This window comes from Struthio camelus, chromosome W (assembly GCF_040807025.1).
Source record: "Struthio camelus isolate bStrCam1 chromosome W, bStrCam1.hap1, whole genome shotgun sequence".
NCBI lineage: Eukaryota > Metazoa > Chordata > Aves > Struthioniformes > Struthionidae > Struthio > Struthio camelus.
Window position 1 is genome coordinate 22274941 of NC_090981.1, and position 17523 is coordinate 22292463.

The 17523-nt window shown below is 36.1% G+C and overlaps 2 long non-coding RNA genes across 2 annotated transcripts in view; one reads left to right on the top strand and one right to left on the bottom strand.

Moving 5' to 3' along the window:
• LOC104142029 (uncharacterized) overlaps positions 1-14140 on the top strand; it is a 109675-nt gene extending 95535 nt beyond the window's left edge. Inside the window, exons 3-6 of the long non-coding RNA XR_693646.2 lie at positions 544-617; positions 954-1100; positions 12871-12963; positions 13978-14140. This is a non-coding gene — a long non-coding RNA (uncharacterized lncRNA). The remainder of the gene's footprint in view (positions 1-543; positions 618-953; positions 1101-12870; positions 12964-13977) is intronic.
• On the bottom strand, positions 2332-15593 carry LOC138064049 (uncharacterized). The gene is made up of 4 exons (XR_011137260.1): positions 14469-15593; positions 8790-8819; positions 8490-8663; positions 2332-2905 (listed from the first exon to the last, which is right to left on the bottom strand). It is a non-coding gene; the product is annotated as an uncharacterized lncRNA (long non-coding RNA).
• Between the last annotated feature and the right edge of the window lie 1930 nt (positions 15594-17523).

Below are 17523 nucleotides of genomic sequence, written 5' to 3' on the forward strand. Positions count from 1 at the left end.
GAATGTTTTCAGCTTTCTAAGCTATTTAATTGACATTAATTAAACTGAGTGGAGCAATTTTTTTCATCTTACTCAGAGGTGAGAGCAATAAGAACTTAACTAAAAAGATGGGACAAAGAATTTTTTTCTAAACTCCTTACATTTGATGATAAATATTTTGGTTAGGAGAAAATACTTTTTCAAGTTTGTCAACCCTCTAAAGAAGATATTTGATGTAACATGCCGGAGCAGTACTAAATAACATTTTCCCTTTGCCATTTCACTGGGCTGTTGAAGGTCTTTCATGAGGCACCAGAGGTTCATGATCTCTTGATACAGGTTTGTAAAGAGTTAATATAATACCCGTAGCTGCAATGGATGCAGTACTGCCAGACTGCACTGTCAGAAAGTGCTGTCACTCAGATTTGTCAAAAGAACAATGCCTCAAGTATGTGTTTCTCTATGTGCTTTCACACAATGATGAATCGCTCTTCAGTGCCTGGTCAATTTTTTTTTTTTTTTAATAGCCTTACCACTGTTTACTTTTTGTTCTTTGTTTTCCAGATTCAGTGAAACACTTTGATAAGTGTAGATCATCAAGCAGAATATATAGAAATCTAACTGATATCAGAGCATAAGTAAGTACTTGAGCGTTTTGTTTAGTAAGTACCAGCTACCAGTAGCTTAAAGGCCTTTTAGAACTCAGAATTGCAAGTTACCTCCATGCACTGGGGTGGTTAGTTGTCATCGCTCAGGGACACCATACACTAACACTATGCTTCTACTGAAGCTGCTTTCTGCAGGTTTTCATTTTCTTCCCCTTTTGACCTACCTGGTCATTATAATGCTAAGCATTTCTATGCAGAATTTTCTTTTTTTTTTTTTTCTTTCCTGAAAAGGTAGAAGGCTAAAAAGGCTTGAAAGCATCAGTGAGAAACAAATAAAACAAATGCTCTTAATCTTTTCACTTGCAGAATGGACCTGGCCTGAACACTGACATTCCAAATGGAAGGAAAAAGAAGAGAGTTGGAGAAACCAATGCAGATCATACCCACCTCGGTCACACGTGGAACAGCTCTGATGAGGTCTTCTTGGGATGCTACAGCATTATTTTGGGACTGGTGAGGAAGAGAACCTTTTACAATGGTGGTATGCAAATCCAGCAAACACTGAGAGGTGGGGTTGGGGGGGCAGATTTCTTTAAAAACCTGAAAGATGAAGAATAGGGAAAGGATCATAGAGTCCTTGATTTGCAACACTCTGCAATATACAAAGTGACTCAAGAATATACAATTTAAACAGTAAAGACAATTCAGAAAGAAGCACAGGAAGAGGAATTGTGAAACTTTTAATGGTCACATAACATGCAATCCTAATAGGGAGGAGATAGCCAATAAAGCAGTAATTAGTGAGAGGGAAATGATTCAGCCTTTCAAGAAAACTCAGTGGTGGAAAGAGGCTTAGGTCAAGGTGGAGCAACATCTCTCTCTTTGTCCCGTTATCTAACTCATCTCGATGATGTTTCATATATTCTGATGGCCATTTTTAAAATATGGTTTTGGGAAAGTAGCTAATATATCTGTTGCCTAGAAACTAAGATACTAAGAAAAGAACTACATTAACAAATTTTTGCTTTGATTGTCTCGTTAGTCTCATAAACTCCAAATGTTGCCATTTCAAGACAGGCTTTCCGTGACTCACTGTGAGACAGAAAAGTTCCCTGCTTTTGTAAGACACTATGTTTAATAGAAATAGCACAATTTGTTCCTACAGCTCAAAATAATTCATGAAGCAAAGGAGTCATTAAAAAGAGAATAACATTTGTGGCCAATGACGATACAAACGGCTATGATAAGAGTGCATTTAATATCAGATAGTATAGTTACTAATGAAGTCTTTAGGCTATTCAGGGGAGAAATACCTTTTCATTCCATAACACAGTTATTACAGTGGGCCTCTGATCCCCCTATAGACAATATGCTGTTGTATAATAATAAGCAGCAAGAAAACTTATTAACACTTGACCTCAGAAATTCAGTACTACAAGAAAATGCATTTTCACAAGACAGTGACATAAAAATTTAAGGCTCTCCAATTCAAAGAAGGAAGATTTAATGCCCACAATTAAAATGTCTCAAGTACATTTAGGAGCAGTAGATTCTGTGCTTTCTTTAGATGAATCAGTTACATGCCAAAACTAAAAAAAGCTATGCACCAGATTTTTAACCAACTTTGACGCAACTACCCGTAATACTTGCATGCGTGTGAGACACGCAGACACTAAATATGCATGAAATTTGCAACATAATCTTACCATATATTGTACTATATATTCTTAACATCAAAAAGAATCTGAGGGAAGAGGCAACAGGAAAGTGCACAGCTGTATTGAAGAGTTTTGAAAAGAGGAACAAGAGCTTAAGTCATGAGAGCGAGAAAGGAAGTGCCTAACTTGGATGGCTTTAGGTGAGAAGATACTGGAGACGGGCTATTTTTATGGTATTGATGGCACTAATGAACCATACAGCACTTCTGTTATGACGTACTTCTGCTGGTTTGTTCTAGCTGAGGATCTTCTTTGATGTCCTCTACACACAGAGAGATTCTGTGCTTGACAAAGCATAGCAGCATATAACAGGATAAGCAGAAACGCTTGTATTTATTCAAAATTAATGAATTCATAGACGAAACACTTGACAGCACACACATCAGATTTGAAGGCCTCCTTGAGGGCCTTAAAAAAAAAAAAAGGAAAGGAAGAAAAGTCTACTTACCAGAATACATGCTGATTACTGAATGAGCAACTCTGTATTATGTCCGAGTCATTCCTCAATATGTCAGAAATCCATGTCACCATCCTTTATTTTTATAAAATTCTGACAGCTGCCTTAATAAATCTCTGCTCTATAGCAACTAGAAATGAGAACTAGAGGAAAATAAGCAAATTTGTGATTCTATTTGAATTTCTTTATTACATATGAAAAAATAATATCTGTGAGTGAAAAGTCTTCAGCTTTTTAACACCAGTTTTCAGTCATCTCATATCTTTGTTCTTCACCTTATATGACTATGTTGTTCAAGTCTAACTTAGAATTATAATAGACTGCTTCAAAGACCACTGCAGCAGCTGCATTCCTGATTCTTGAGGTTTCCTAAAGTTATTCATTAAAGAAATACATCTGATTATCTAAATGTTTTTAACACATTAGAATGCTTTTAGATTCTGTTAATCTTACCGTAAGAGTTTTAATCATTCACAAAGACAAAGTCTAAATGCCAAAAAACCCTCAAAAACACGTACAGGTCCAAATAATGACAATAAAAATGTGTGGACCATTATTAAATTGATAAAACATGGAAACTAGCCTTTGCAGAAACTGATCTGAAAATATCATAAATATATCCATTTGAGATATAGAGATGAACATGCTATTCCTGTTATTTTAGTTGCAGTGCGCTTGTGAAAAGCATTACCAAATTTTATGAAACAGATATTGGTGAAACTAATGCACAAGAGGATAAGCCGAGAGCATAAAGCACAAGAATTGGACAAGAAGAAGAAGAAATATGTGTTAGTATTGCAAAATTCATGCCGGACGTTATATTAAATAACTGAGATATAGCAATTACTATCAAAAAAAAGTCAGCTCTGTTTCTGTGGGCAGGTAGGAACAGTAGAGAGGCCTCACAGGGACTGCTTCCTGCATTCACGTCTCAGAACCAGAACACAGCAGCTGTTTTAGTACAAATGTAGGGTTCTGAAACTATTTCTTAATTGGCTTTCTTAGTCTTAGTGCTATATGCCAGAGAGCTTACTATGATGCTGTTAAGATCAGCAGTCCAATTCATAACTTTGAATCTTTGCATTGCACATCTAAGATCAAAATATAAGAATATACTGCTTCAACTGTATAGTTAGTTTCATTTTTTAAAACAAAAAAGCTTAACTGATGTATCACTCTTTACCAACTGAGGTTTTGAATTTAGCTTTTCCCAGTACATCAGTTAACACATAAATCAATAAATACGTAAAACACGTCAAGTATGTGGCTACCAGCTTGGATTATTTCCAGTGAAACATGGCCTTTATGCATGAGGTTTCCTGTTCAGTGATCAGTGCTGTATGTCTTATTCAGGTCTTTACAAGCTTAGCAGCAACAAAAATCACAGATACCCGCTCTTGACAATCCATGTATCTCATTAAAATCTTTGTTTTTGAAGTACTGAAAATTGACAGTCAAGTGCTCTCTGCAGCTGGGTCAGGGTACACTAATTTAGCTTCCCTGTTTACACAGGCATGACATTTTCTGAGTTTTTAAAACTCTACAGAGCGCAATTCTGCACAGAAATTAATTTCATTCACTGTACTGAGAACATCTGACAGAAACAAAGGTAACATTGTGCAGAGTAGATGCTTGGAGCACATTAAAAATGTATGCGTCTGATCAAACTTGCGACACTTTGATAGTGGAATGAGTCATTTTATACACAGATTGCAATAAGGGCCTATACAGGGAGCTGGTAAATATATATTTTACACTGCATACTGACTAGAGTTAGAAGCCAAGAAATAATGAAAATTCAAGAGAAGAATGCACCAATATGAAATCCTTTGTCATATATGAATAAAATATAGAACTGAATTTTTAATTAAAAAAAGAGTAAGGGAATGAACCCCACAGTCTTTAAAGGAAACAGGTAACTGAAGGTCTACCCATTAAACAAAAACAACAAAATTACTAGAATTATTTTTGAGAAGAAAAGAAAGCTTAGTTTTTGGATCAGCTCTTTATTCCATTCTGCCTACTGGTCTGTTCCTCTGCAATAGGGTCACCTACCTAATTTGCTTTCTTGCGACACACTCTTGGTCATACATGAGAATGAAGCCAATCTTAGAAGAAAGTTTTTGACTTAGCACAAATCAATGTAGTTTAGCATAATCAATTTAGTTCAGCTCGATGGGATTGCATACATTTGTCACGAAAGACTAATAAAGCCCTCAGCAGAAAGTTCATGTAGGTCTTGAGACCATTTTCATGGACAACGTAATACAGAAATATCACTATACAAGAAACATAATTCATCATTCCCATTTCAAGTATGAAAGTGTATATGAAAGCTGTAAGGTTACGATAATGCGTTACGCTAGACCCTGGACTGTGGATGCCTGTGTTTATCATTGTACGTAACAGAGAGAGGCTCTGGGTTTTACTCTGCAGATTCAGATACGTTATGTTTCAAAATAAGGCTGCTCTCTGGCCTGAAAAAGCATTGATAATCTTCTACGATGAAGTGATACAGTCTTCTGTTTTCAATGCTAGTAGCATTATTTCTCATAAATAATGCTTAAAGGAACACCATTGCAACACATTAAAAAAAAAAAAAAAACAGAGTCAGAGGGGATTGACATCTAATTGTGTCAGTAGATTGAGACTGCATATGCACCCTTGGGTCATCAATGAGCAAGTAATGTCTGAACATCTTTAATGCTATTGTAGAGGAAGAAGTTCTCCCCCAGAAACAGAAACAAAATATTTAAATATTGAGCATAAGTAGAGGTGCCTTGCCTGTTCTTTATGTAAAGGAATTCTTATTGATTTTAATGATATTATTTGAGTGACATGTATTTGCATGAGTATTTGTAGATTATGGCTATAAAAAAGGGAGAAGTCTGAAAAAAAAAAAACCACCTTCAGATATAAATTGTATAATAATATGAAGAAAGATAGTTGTTTCATAACCAGATTTCTCATGTTTAATGCCATTTGAAATCATGACAAGAGTTATTGCCAAAATTTTAGCTGTACTGTGTCACAATATAAAAATTTATTAGCATTCATGTAATTCTGAAGACACCTAAAGTGTCCTAACAGCCTTTAATCTTCATCTTTTCTTTTGTTAAAATTCAAATTAAAATGCTATCCTAACGCTAAGGAAGAAGAGGAAAAAAAATAGAAAGCTATCTAACATTCCTCAACATTATGACAGTCAATTTATACTTGTTTTATGCTGTTTTCTATAACTGTACGTTAATCCCCTCAACACCAGAGTCCCAGACACACAAGCCGAGTTGCAAGGTACCTGACACAACACCTCATACTGGAGAGGATGTGAAGAGACAGGGCTAGAGCAGTGTTGGAGGACTGAAGTTGGTGCAGTACTACTTCAAGAAGTCCTGCCAGCTTTAACATCAACATTGCTTAAGGTTTGCAAACAAAAATTCTTCCACTGAGCCAATCTTTTCCATGCATCTGAAGGTATTTTTCCCTCTTTTTTTCAGCGACAATGAGTGTGACCTAGATTACCAGCTGTACTACTGAAAATAGTTTTTTCTATTATGTGTCCCTGTGAATGTAAACTTTAAAGACTACCGTGTGTGTTAAGTAAGTATGCACTGTGAAATATAAACAACCTTGCTTCTTTCAAGTGCACTCTTCAGAATTTTCTTACATCTCTGAATTCCTCTTTTCTAGCATTTATATTAAGAATAATGAAAATCAAATGTTTCAAAGCATTTATAGAAAGAGACCTCTATATTTAATCTAAGTGTTAAGCTATTGCTCATTTACAGATAATTTCAGGTTGCAGTGCTGAGTCTGATTTCCCAGTTTTCCTTCTGCCACTAGTGCAAATACTTCTAGATAAATTCTGGAAATGACTGTTTTGTAGTGGTAGGTACAGTAGGTGCAAAACTCAGTAGCGCTAATGGCAGGACCTCTAAACCTGCCAGTGCCATTGTGTGAAAGGTTCATTGTTCCTTAGAGATGGCCCCATGTTGGTAATACCAATAAATGCTTGATTAAAATTCTACATAACAGGGATTTTACGGTTCCTCTGTTTTTTCCTCATCTTGTTGATGTATATTCTTACTTGTGTGATCTTCATCAAACTTCTCTATTGTCTCAATTCTGACATCACACTACCAATCTTTGTGATAGACAGTCACTTCTGTAATGAGGAACGCTGTAATCCAAAACATCGAAATATTGTAAGATGACAAGAGGTCAGGAAGTATTACATAAAAAGGAAACTGATCTTATAACTCAGAATCTGAAACTGCTGAGCACTCCCCCTCATTCCATCCATCTCCTCCGTAACTACTTAGGCATTACAATTTTTCCTTTCTGTACTCTAGGACATAAGAAACTGTAGGCTACATCATGCAGAAACAATATGGTGATGAGATTCTAAGGAAGCCACCAGAAGAACTTCAACTGAAAGTTAAAGGCTGAAATATGCGAGGTGTGAGGCGAGATGAGCCAAATGATACAGAACAAAGTTGCTTTACAGGCACGGATATAAGACAGCTTCAGCCTCCCTTACGAATTCCTATCTCCCTTCTACATCACGCAGCATTTTGAATTTGCTCTCGCTCTTCATATCTATGCAAAAGATAAGGACAGCACTGATTCCCTGGCTGCATTAGCCAGCCTATTCATTCTTGATGTTCACAATCCCGTGTCACGGGTTTACCCTGACAAGGAACACAGTACAGGTGTCTGATACCACACAGCATACTAGTCTCTCCATTTCACCTTCCAGCTGCCACTAGAGTTTGGGACAAGGCATGTTCAGTATCAGGAAAGTCTTTTGCGTTTTGAAGGAGCAGGCTGAAAATGAGATCCAGATAGGCCGTTCTGCAGAAGGAGTGCCAAAATCTGAGGCTATCTGAGATGACTTTTTCAGTTTACTTTCAAATGTTCAAGCACATACTTGCAACAGTCCTCTCTAAATGGAAGTATAAAGGCCATATTAGCACGTATTAGAAGCATGGCCACACAGAATATAAAACGCATGATTCCTTCCTGTTTTATACATGGTTTGTTCACAAAGGACATATGCATCGATTATTCTCCATGCAAAAACATCAGAGGCTATTTAGGATACTTCTAACGTTAAGATGTTATAACATTTTATTGGGATAGAATAAGGAAAAAAAATGACAGAGAGTAACGAGTTCAAATAATTACATTCACGACTCAAATCAGCCCTGTATATTAATATGCCCCCATATATCCCCTCATATTCAAGTTCAGAAATTTACAGAACACCAATACATACACGTGCATATTCAGTACTCAGATTTTCCAAAACTGAGTCAAAACTATTTTTTCCAAATCAAGTCATTCGTCACCTAACGAGTTACTTTTGTAGACCAGCTAGACAGCCTTCAAAGAGAAACAAGCAGCATTTCTTCCACCTATTTATTCTGCTGTTATTTCTGTTACTCCAAATAGATTGAGTCAAACTTTTCACATTCTTAAAGCTAATTTTTTTCCTCAGAAAATGCCTCCTCAAACTAAACTTCTAGCTTAGATGAGAAGTGCTACCATATTAATTACAGTTACACAAATAGATTATGCTATACTACGTGGAACTTCTTTTATTAAGCAGGCTAACAGCACAGGAAAAACTAGCTTTAGCATAAGAATCTTTAATTTCTGCATTTGCATTTTTGTTTGTTAGAGTGGTATACTTTTTAAAAATATATATGCTTTAAAGGCTCTTACCCCAGTACGTATTTGTTTCGATCCCTTTTTTTTTTTTTGCAGAAGAGCATCATCATAGACATTTCACGTTTTCTTTGCAGGCATTCATATCAACGCTGGCAAATGAAAACAAAATGCATCTGTTCATATTTCTTATCCCTGTGGCTCTAGTTCTTCATCCTCAAGTTTTTCATCCTACAATGTTACCAGAGTGTCGTTACCATGTTTGCTGAGGTGGAGAGAGGTGGGCTGAGTATGGAACAAAACTTGAAGATTCGAGAAGTTTAACAAAAGAATGTGAAATGATTTACATGTACTCACAGAAAGCAATGTTGTTTCAAGAAATGATATCTACAAGACAGAAACCAGGGAAAAATAAATTAATGTAGATGCATTCATATAGAAATTCCTTCAAAATCACTCCAGTTCTTTTCACCTAGGGTATAATTCATACAGTCATGCAAGTATTTAAAGCTTTGAACAGATTTTTTTTTTTTAATTGAGGCTTTAGGAGTTAAGTTATGCTGACATTTACTTATACAGGCAGGCTAATAAAAACTTAGAAATACTACTGTACTTAACCCTCTGTAAATTCCTACGATGGGGCCTTGCTCCTATCAGGACTCACTGGAGTGAGGACAGGATGCTGCAAGCTGGCAGCAAAAATGTTCCTTCTTCCCATAGGCGAAACCACTGCATACAAATTGATTCAATAATTTCAACTAGGTCTAGACTAGCTATGCACAAATGGTGGATATAAGGGACTAATAATTGGCGTGTGCACAGCTACAAGGAGGCTATCTCACATTTGAAAGCTATTTCTGACTTTTCAGATGGCTACAACAGTCATTACTGGAATAAGTTAAATTTTGAAACTTTGATTTTATTAGCTGTGAAAGGCTACTTGAAATTATTTCACTGTTTTTAATTAGTTTTCTGAGCGCCCTGGAATCATCATGGTAGTTGAGGCACTACAATTTAAAGTTGGAAGAAGCAGATAAAAAATAGCCCCAGTAGAGTTTATAGAAGTCACTTGGCTTATGAAAATTTCAAAGTTAATAAGCAAAGATAAGTACAATATACTAAATCAATTATATCAGTTATATGCACTCTCTTTGGGTTGACATGCATAACTCATGGCTGTTCTTCCATTTCCATCATGCAGCGTGGAATATATTTGCATTATTACAACTATATGTGGAGTGGCAACGTGCTTTTTATATCTCTGGAGTTACTGTTTCCAAGGAACTATATAACGTGCTGCAAGCACCTACTTTCTGTGATTCTAAATGTGACTCTCTGCCAACTTGTAGAAGATAAAAAATTTTCAGACCAGAAGTGACACAACTCTGGTTGCTTCTGCTGCTGTTGTAGGTTTCTGAGAAAAATCAATTAAACTGCACTTAGAAAAGCAACAGATACATTTTCTGAATGATAGATGCCATTTATGAAAATCAAATATATAACTTGGTCTTGCCAGCAGTTTTTAAAGTTACGTGAGAAACAAACATTGAGGCTTGTATAGACCTTTTGCACAAACTCACTCTTGCACATCATCTCCATTTTGCCCAAACGCAGCTGGGTACCCATTACTGCTCGTTCACAGTATAGGCAGGAATTCAGGCTTCTTGAGGGAAAAGGAACAAACTGAACCTTGGGCATCATGGTAGGGAAGGGAGAGCAGGGTGAGGCCTGGAACCAAGGACTGTAGAATATTAGTAACTGCTGCCTGCGAAATAAATACCCAGTCTACCAGGGACTGGGAGCTTCAATTACTTATCTCATTTAGTTGAAGTTTGAACTTAAGAAGCAGGTAATACTTCCCCAAATGGCCTTAAAAATGGTTACATGAGCATTCTAAAAATGACGTACTGAATCGCTTCACACAGAGCGGCGAGCACAAAGCAGACCTTTTCTAACACCTGAACAAACAGAAGGAATAAAAGAAGAACTAGTTGCTGTCATTCCTAAAAGGTGGTAGAGGTTTCAAAGCATTCTGTGCAAACCTTGATCTAGTAGACAAAATCTTTCTACTAATGACTTCCTCTCTTTATCAGGTATGGTTGGGAGAGAGAGGAGTCAGAAAAATCAACAGAGCTGTGAATTTTGTTGACACTCCTCTCTAATACCACGTACCCAAGGCAAAGTAAGATCAAAGCATTCTTCAAGCCTCCTAATAGCCAAGGTTTTAAAAAGCATAGCTGTCATTCAAGATTATAGTGCAAATTCATCATTTGCAATTCACATTATCAACGCATATAAAGTAAGTTTTTATTACTGCCCTTTCTTGCCCTAGAATTAAAGATATTCTTTACTTTTTCAGTGATATTTACAACAGTTCTTGATAGTTCTGCTTTACATAGCTTTTCTGTACATAGCTTTTGCGTTGAAAGGAGCATTGTTCTGTTGTTAGCTCAATAGAGATCTTTGCCATTTATCTTTAGAATGACAAAAAAAAAAAAAGCTGCTGTATTCATGCACTTACAATGTCTTTGAAGACAGCATTGCTGACACCAAGGACATACATACATATTGAAGTTCTTGTGACGGGAACAAAGAGTAGCAACATGTCGGTCAGGACTTTCTGCGCTAACTGCCAGCTCTGGTCTTCCCAGGCAGACACACAGCAGCAGGGGCCTTCAAGGACCTCGGCCTCAGAGTACGTTAAGGAACCTAGCTTTGAGGAATTGTGATCCAAGATATACATTCAAACACACACCTAAACACAGAAATCACTGCAGAAAATCTTGGCTTTGTACCTTCCTAACTGTAGGAGCTACGCTTTTGGGTTTGTAGAGAGTATTGTAATACCAGGACACTGATAGACAGACTGCAAAGCAAAACCAAAGCCTTTGTTATTAATGATGTACACAGCATGGCTCTTTTGTCTCCCCCCTTCTCTCTTTAGCCAAAGGATAACTGATTCGAAGGATAACCTCCATTTGGGAGGTCAGCGGGGCAAGATCTTCACAAGATTCCAGAATTTTGTATAAGGTCACACAATATGGAAAGTGAGTTGCGGCTTTCCTTTCCTATAAACGTGACAACCCATCTACGTTGGGAATCTCCTGGCACTTCAGTCACCGCTGCCCTGCCACAGCTATACAGCTATACTTAGAAAAGTACACCTCCCCCTCATGGGCTAGGGAAGAAGATTTTTACAGCAGTACTACTTGGCCTTTACTTTTAATAAGGACGGTACAATATAATTAGCCTTTTTTATATTGCTGCGTTAGCACAGCTGACACTAGTCTTTGAACACTGAATCCCCTACTCTAGTCTCAAAAATTCCCAGCTATAGAAAATTCAATTGCAGCAATGATGCTTTGCTGATTTTTTCCCCTCCATCTACAGTTATGGGTGGCTTAAATTAACTATTTCTGATAAAATATTCACAGGTCTCTCTATTACTGTGGGAAATCTTGTGCTCTTTTCTTCTGCAGCATAAGTAATCTCAAAAAAAAAGCATTTGTCTTCATCATCTCTCCCATGTATAGTTGTACTTTTTGATTGCAAGCATGATCAATCAAAGCAGAAAATCAATCTGTGAGCACAAAGACTGATATGAATAGTAGTTTGAGATACTTAGCTCTGAGAAGGCAGAACAGGACAATTAATATATCTACAAGACAGGATAGCTTCACAATTTCACTGGTTCATCAATTGATGGTGTGTCACGTATAGCAGTTCATTAATACATTAGTGTATTGTCATGCAGTGTATTATCATTTAGTAAAGATTTTTTTAACATAGGTAATCACCATATAGCCTTTTCTATCCTCTTTTTTCTCCTGGCAAATGGATATAACCAGGAGTCCACACTTACTAATTCAGATTAACTTTTTTGCTTCAGGCAAAAAGCAAAGGTTGAACATGCACTCACTGCATTTTGAGGAAAAAGCAAGATAGGAAAAGACAATAAAACAGCCATTTTGACCAGACAAGCATAGAAAGTAAACAAAGAAATAGAAAAGCTGTATTGGTATGACAAAGGCAGCAGAGGGGGAAAACATAACCACTGGAGGCCGGTTCTATTCGAATTGCTGGTGCGGCAGTAGGTGAAGGAGCAGATGAGAATCACCCAGGTCCTGTGCTAGAGTCTGGAGAAGGGTGCTGCTCAGGATTACAGAAAGATTTGGCTAAGAAAGTGTCTGGCCCTGAAAATCAAATAAACTCAACTCACTAACCAAAGCCAACAGTTTGCTTCAAACAACTGGTGGCCAAGAGGACAGAAACTTGTTTCTAACATAACGTTGTCAGTAAAGTGTTGATCGTTTTTCCCTGCTAACAGTCAAATGAAAAGCTGTTTGTACTTCCTTATGTCCATCTTTATCCATTAGAGCTACACTTCTTTTAAGTGAAGTGAATCTACATTAAAATGTAGATCTTTCTGTGTTTACAGGAAAACGGATCTGAACTAAATGGATCTGACGGCTTTGTGCACAGACCCAGGGCATGCCCTGGTTAGGGACAAGGGAGAGAACATGACACAGAGGTTTGTACCTATGCTCTAAGGATCCAGTTTCCAAAAACAGCCAGGTCAGGAATATAATTCACCTACTCTCGCTACTCTTTGGGAGTTGGTGCTCTTAGGAAATGAGAGCACAGCAGCCCCTCTAGATCAACTAATCTTTAGGAAAAGCACACATCATCTCTGGTCCGAAACCAGTAGATTTAACAGCATGGACATCTGCAGACATCTCCAGAACCCTCCAGTACCTGCAACTTTTCTTTTGAACCTGAAGTAATAGTTTATAGTTCCTCCTAGCTTTTTTTTTTTTTTTTTTTTTTTTAACATTTAATAATAGATAGAATGGGAAACATCTTGCTAGGGTACAAAGGTGTTCTGGAAGAACATTTCTTTGCTACCAAGAATTTTAAGTAATACCTTTCAAGGTCATTTAATATCCATAGAATCATAAATAACAAGCATATTAAGAAGAAAGCAATTCTGCTCTTCTGTGCAATAACATATTCTTAGTATATCATCAGTACTTTTACGTAGTAGATGATTTTGAGCATGAGGGTCAGTAAATTAAAACATTTGCTGCGTGGATTCACATGTAAAATACACGACTATTTGTGATTCATCCTGTGTTAATGATCAGTTACATACTTTACAATTTCTGTTCCATTATATGACCTAACTAAGCAAGACAGAAGTAACTGGCAGTTAAGTATAAACACGATAAGCTGCTCTCAATTTGCCATTATAAATATACAATAACTATTTACTGCAAATTTTATGAATATCTTAACAAAAATCAATACTTCTTTATGTTGCTTAAACAGAGTTCATGAAAGCTGCCACATGCTGTTGGGATTTGCTCCACTGTCATTATAATGGAAATTACCAATTTAAATTTTCATTGATAAAGCCTAAGGATTATTGACACTATATTGAAAACTATTGTAATGTAATTTTTATATGAAACAAATTATTTTGTCTGTTTAACAACATGCTCAGTGTTGTGCACAGCACAAAATGAAGATGATCTCTTTTCTATAGCAGTTTTGCACCGAATCTCCAGAGTTGCTTAGAGGAGAGTATGCTGGACCTCATGGGATGCAACTCCAAGGAGCCATAGAGGCCTCGTCACAGAAAGCAGTTTACATAATCGTTGATATAATGCACAAAGAAACTACTGCACACTGAGAAAAGCAAAATAACATCACAGAGATTTATTATTACTAAAGAGTATTTTGGGTATTCATATGGCTGTTCCATTACAAGCGTAGCTTAATGCGGTACTGGTATCGTACACTTTCTGGGACAGACAAAATATAGTTGGCTTTTGCAAACATCTGCATCTCAGACAGTTTGGCTGTTAAAATATAAGGTTTACAATCTGGAAAAGTGGTAGGAGATGACTTTAAATGGATGAATCTGTCAAAAGGAGTATATTTTCTTCTAATTAAAACATAAAAATGAAAAGCAGTGAGCATCTTAGAAAAATTAGACGTGCGAGTTGGAACTGACCCATGACAATTCTAACTTACCCAGTCTGCCTTTACAAGCGTTGAGAAGTACTTCTGTGAAAAAAGCAAAAGTCGTGTAAGATCAGCACGTTTATAGCCCTGTATCATTAAGCACTGATAGAAGGCACAAATGTTTCTAGCATTCTCCCCTGTTAATAGTAAAGTAGCAGATATTAGATATTAGCAACTAGGCATTGCTCAAGAGCTAATTCATTTTCAGTGAGAAAACATTCACAGTAGAAAAGAAGCCATTTCAGGCCCATTTGTTTCTTCACTTCCAAAAGGATAAAGATCATGATTTTTTTCAGGCAGTTGAAGTCATCTAATGCCGTTTATTACAGTTGCCTTTGTTTGGAATTACACCATGAAGTTCCTTTTCAGTTAGTCGTTTCCATCAGTGTTTTGTTAAAAATCATGACAAAAGTCAACAGAACTGTTTGTCCTTCGCTTCTAGCAACTCTCCGATAATGCTGTCTTTCCTATTTCAGATGAACATGAAAGGCAAATTTAAAGAGCAGCTATAAGAGAAGTCTGAATAACACTATAGTGATGCCGTATAATAACATTTCCACTGAAAACCTATTTCATCATAGTGTGCTAAGTATCACCAGCTGTTTAGATGTCCTAGGAGAGCTGAGTAAGTGAACATCTAGAGGTGAATTTTTAGAATATTTAGAATAAGGAGTTGTGTCAAATCCTGATGTTCCTGGATATATAATTATATATTATATATAATTAGTACAGCATGGAAATAAGTAGTAAAATCAGTATGCACTTAGGTCGAAAACAAATAATACATAGAATCAGTAACAGTGGTGACAAAATATTTGATGCTTTTGTAAGAAAGAGTTAGGAGCAATTAAAAGCAAACCAAAAAGTAATTTTGCTCCTGTAGTAACAAGGACTTGTTTTGTAACAAGGACTCAAGCTTACTTAGATTCCACACAGCTGAGGAACAGGTAGTGAAATTATTTCATCTATATTTTGGCGTTTTAATATCTGAAAATATGTAAACATGTGTAGTGGGAGGATTGATTTAAGTGTCCTTGTTGAAAATATTTTGAGAAACAGGATGAGGTGCAATCCTATATTATCAAATACGTGGACCTGAAGAGGTCTGTGTCTTTAGTATCCTATGTCTTAGGAGGTAAGGAAAAGATACCATTATATATTATAAATTTTATATTATATAGTATTTTATTTACTATATGTATACATGATTTTATATATACATACACATTTTTTTCCACCTCAGCTTTTAGTTTTTTGTAATTACTTATTCAGCTGCTAATGTTCCCCTAATAACATTCTTCTGGCAAATGAAAATCACAAATGAAACTATGTACAAAACATTTGATTCAATCAGGGCATGAACAAACTTACCCTTTCTACTACATGTTTTTGTACAGAATAAAATGCTAAATAAAGAAAACGTTTGTTCTTGATTTTAGTTCATTAATCTCTGTGTTCCAGAGGAGCATATTTAGGACATAAAGATAATGCAGACTAAGATCCTTAAATTCAACCCGTACTGCTGTAAGGAAAACATGAAAAAAAAAAAAATCTTTAAGTTCAGTGGAACTGCCATGTCACCCTTGCAGCACAGCACTGGAAAGAGAACGTAGAAATCCTTGTTACAGGTTACCTGCTGGGTATCACTGACCAGGAACTAACGCACACAGTATTTGTCAATCAAAATGATTCAGCCAAACAAAATCTTCAAGGCAGAGAATCGCCTAAGCAGAGCTGTTGGAAGGGACTCATTGGGGTCTCTCTAGTCTGTTAAATATTCATCGTTCAGTGTATGAAAACAGGTGTAGAGCGTGCTACTCCTAATTTCGGATGTGTGGGGAAACAGACCACAATTCATTTACTATTTCTTTAAAACAAAAGTTTCAGTAGAAAGCAAACAGACCCCATCTCCCAACATCTGGATAATACTCTTTTCAGATTCAACAATTTTTTTACTCTTGAGGAAAAAAGTTGTGTAATTCAAAATTAGCTATGTTTTTAGAAAATTATAATTTTGATTTCCATATCTTCCCTGCTCTCTTTTCTTCTAATTAAAACAACATGTAAAAAGACCAGAACATAAACTTTTCTGTAAAATCCGATTCGATAGTTCAAAGTAAAACATTTTTTAAAATTACACTGATTTTTTCATAAAAATTTATTCTTAAAAATTTAAATCTGAAAATTTGCCTTAAAGGAGAAACGTACAGAAGTATTGAGCTATACTCTGTCTTACACGTTCTAATATGTTGTTAAAGCAGTAGGAAAAGGTGACTTGTCCTCAAAAAGAATGGGTTCCTGTTCATATCAACAGTTTAAATTAACAATTAGTAGGAGAAAATACAGCCAAGCAATTTTTGGTCTATCATACAGAATTTCAAACTTTTTTTTTTTTTTTTTTAAAACACAAGCTATTCACAGGAGTTTTTCTAATTTGTACTTTAAAAAAAATCACTAAATCTTCAGTATTTTAGATATGCTGCAATCCGAGCAAATTAATGAATTCAAAATGGTGGCAGATTTCAGTGAAAGTTTACTGTTTAAATTTTAATATTTAATACTATTTAACCTATTTAAAATGTACAATTAAATCGGTCTTTAAATGATTTTCCCTGCACACAGATAAATTATGTATGCTGGATGTTAAAATACCAAAAGCAAAAACGCTAATGGCTTGTTCCTTTCATTTTCCAGCTTACGACATGCCTTTTGTAGCAACCAGTGAGCAATCATAAACATCATTAGCATGCTCATCTATCTCAGTCCGGTGTCAAAGTATCTGTGATAACTTCACTCCAGAACACACTCTTTGCTCGATCTTCAGTTACGTGAAAAGAAAAAAATCCCAGGTACAAAACGAAAAGCATGTCAAAAAGATGAGGTATTAGCGCACAGTTTTCATAGAAAATAGTTGTAGGTTCAGGCTTTTCCTCTTTTTTCTCCCCTCAAAAGTCAAAAACAGAATTAGCAGCCTTCTAACAGTTTCAGAATCTTTCATAATAGACTAAAAAAAAACCCCATCAAGAGCTGGTAGGAGAACTGAAAGTCAAATAAAAATTAAATG